Source organism: Schistocerca serialis, unplaced genomic scaffold, assembly GCF_023864345.2.
Source record: "Schistocerca serialis cubense isolate TAMUIC-IGC-003099 unplaced genomic scaffold, iqSchSeri2.2 HiC_scaffold_1110, whole genome shotgun sequence".
NCBI classification, from domain to species: Eukaryota; Metazoa; Arthropoda; class Insecta; order Orthoptera; family Acrididae; genus Schistocerca; species Schistocerca serialis.
In genome coordinates, this window is record NW_026047305.1 from 35,001 (window position 1) to 37,500 (window position 2,500).

At 57.9% G+C, this 2,500-nt stretch overlaps 1 non-coding gene across 1 annotated transcript in view; it reads right to left on the reverse strand.

Annotated features, from left to right (window-relative positions):
* LOC126431766 (small subunit ribosomal RNA) overlaps positions 1–21 on the reverse strand; it is a 1,910-nt gene extending 1,889 nt beyond the window's left edge. Inside the window, exon 1 of the ribosomal RNA XR_007577733.1 lies at positions 1–21. This exon is cut by the window's left edge and continues 1,889 nt beyond it. This is a non-coding gene — a ribosomal RNA (small subunit ribosomal RNA).
* Between the last annotated feature and the right edge of the window lie 2,479 nt (positions 22–2,500).

Here is a 2,500-nt window from a genome sequence, read left to right on the forward strand (position 1 = left end):
ACTGGCAGGATCAACCAGGGAGCTGCGTCAACTAGAGCTGAGCAGCCGGCCGCCCGGGAGTGTGTCCCGGGGGCCCGCGCGAACACGCAAGCGTCCGCTCAATTATTCTGCAAACAGGAGGAGGCTGAGCTCCCCTGCACCATACACCTCGAAACCCTCTCAGGTCCCGGCGGCGCGCAGCGCCGTCCTAAGTACTTGGTCGGGTTCGAGAGAGGCGCAATCGCCCGGGGTTTGGCGAGTAGACGCTTTAGGTGCGACCACCCGTGCTCCCAACTGAGCTTGCCGCTGCCGACAGAGGCCCGGGAGCGTGCTGTCGTGGCATTGCCGGCGGGAGACAACACGCGCCACCTACGGTGACCGGCAGCTCCAACGCCAGCGCCACAGAAGGACAAAAGCCCCACTTGGGTGCCGAAGCGAACTCTCCCAGCACAGCGCACGCGCCAACACGTCCGCACAGCTGCGATACAAACCACCTGCGAGAACCGCAGAGGCGACCGAGCAGCAGACGGCGTCGCGGCGCCGAGCGCCGGGCGGCGGCGCATCCTCAGCGCACACAGTCCTCAATCGGACCAGCACACTGCAGATGTCCACCGCGCTTCGCACCGGGCCCGCGAGGACCTACTTTGGCCGCACGGCGCCGCGTGCAGGGTGCGCCGGCGCGCAGCTGCGCCGCCTGCCGCCTCCGTCGGCCGGCGCGCCTGCCACTGGCCGCCCCCACCAGCCGGCTGTAGCGCGTGCGCCCACGCACCGCGCGGCCAGCACGCCGGGAGGCCCCCCCTCACCGGCCGGGGACGGTCCCACCCAGCCACCGCCGCGTATCGCTTCACACCCAGATGCCATTCACGTTCGTGGGCATGGTGGGTATCGCTGGAACAACCGGTTGGTAGCTCAACCGATCGTCGCCATCACTGATTCACCTCTAGCGAGAACAACCGCACCACAACGGTTTACCAGTTGTTCATTTGCGTAACGTCACCAGCAAACGTAGGCGTCCATCGCCATTTGCAAATTCAACGATTGTTGCATGCCTGTGTCAGGTGTCACGACACACTATGTCTGCCCACATACACGCAACAACATGTGCACGCTTCGCGAACACGTGGAAGGTGGCCCCCGTACGTATGCGATGTCCATTGCGCGAACGACTGTCAACCGGCCTCTGTCGCATGTCGCAGATGTGGAACGCAGTGCACCATGCTATCACGGTGTGTGAGAACAGACGACTACGTCTGACAACACGCGCCACTACATCAACAGACGGCTCATGCTGATCGCCATCCAGGGCATACCACACTGCAATCCAGCTCTTATAGGGAGACGACACGTAGCTGAGTGCACAACATTTGGACCGCATGGTTCGCCGTTGTTGGCGCAGTCGTTGTACGGTCACATGTACCACGATGTATCATTCAGTACATGAGGACCAATGTGCAGTACAGTGTGTGATTTGGACGTACAACATCAGCGGACAGTTGACACAGGCCGTACCACAGCGTAGGCTAAGTGCTTCGCCATGCGAATGCCAATGAACAACTGCAAATGCCAATGAACAACTGCAAAGGGCATTGAGCATGTACGTCCTGCTGCCATCCACATTACAGTGTATAGCTGCAAGGTGTTTAACATGAAGCGATACACTGGGGACCGGGCAGTGCGAGTAGCAAACTATATTGCGGGGGTTGCAGTTAGGCAACACTACACTAATTTAACGCGTCGTATGACAATTACAGAGCAGGTTAAGGCCCAACGTGTGTTGGGTTAAGGCCCAACGTGTGTTGGGTTAAGGCCCAACGTGTGTTGGGTTAAGGCCCAACGTGTGTTGGGTTAAGGCCCAACGTGTGTTGGGTTAAGGCCCAACGTGTGTTGGGTTAAGGCCCAACGTGTGTTGGGTTAAGGCCCAACGTGTGTTGGGTTAAGGCCCAACGTGTGTTGGGTTAAGGCCCAACGTGTGTTGGGTTAAGGCCCAACGTGTGTTGGGTTAAGGCCCAACGTGTGTTGGGTTAAGGCCCAACGTGTGTTGGGTTAAGGCCCAACGTGTGTTGGGTTAAGGCCCAACGTGTGTTGGGTTAAGGCCCAACGTGTGTTGGGTTAAGGCCCAACGTGTGTTGGGTTAAGGCCCAACGTGTGTTGGGTTAAGGCCCAACATAGGTTGGGTTAAGGCCCAACATAGGTTGGGTTAAGGCCCAACATAGGTTGGGTTAAGGCGCAACATAGGTTGGGTTAAGGCGCAACATAGGTTGGGTTAAGGCGCAACATAGGTTGGGTTAAGGCGCAACATAGGTTGGGTTAAGGCGCAACATAGGTTGGGTTAAGGCGCAACATAGGTTGGGTTAAGGCGCAACATAGGTTGGGTTAAGGCGCAACATAGGTTGGGTTAAGGCGCAACATAGGTTAGGTTAAGGCGCAACATAGGTTAGGTTAAGGCGCAACATAGGTTAGGTTAAGGCGCAACATAGGTTAGGTTAAGGCGCAACATAGGTTAGGTTAAGGCGCAACATAG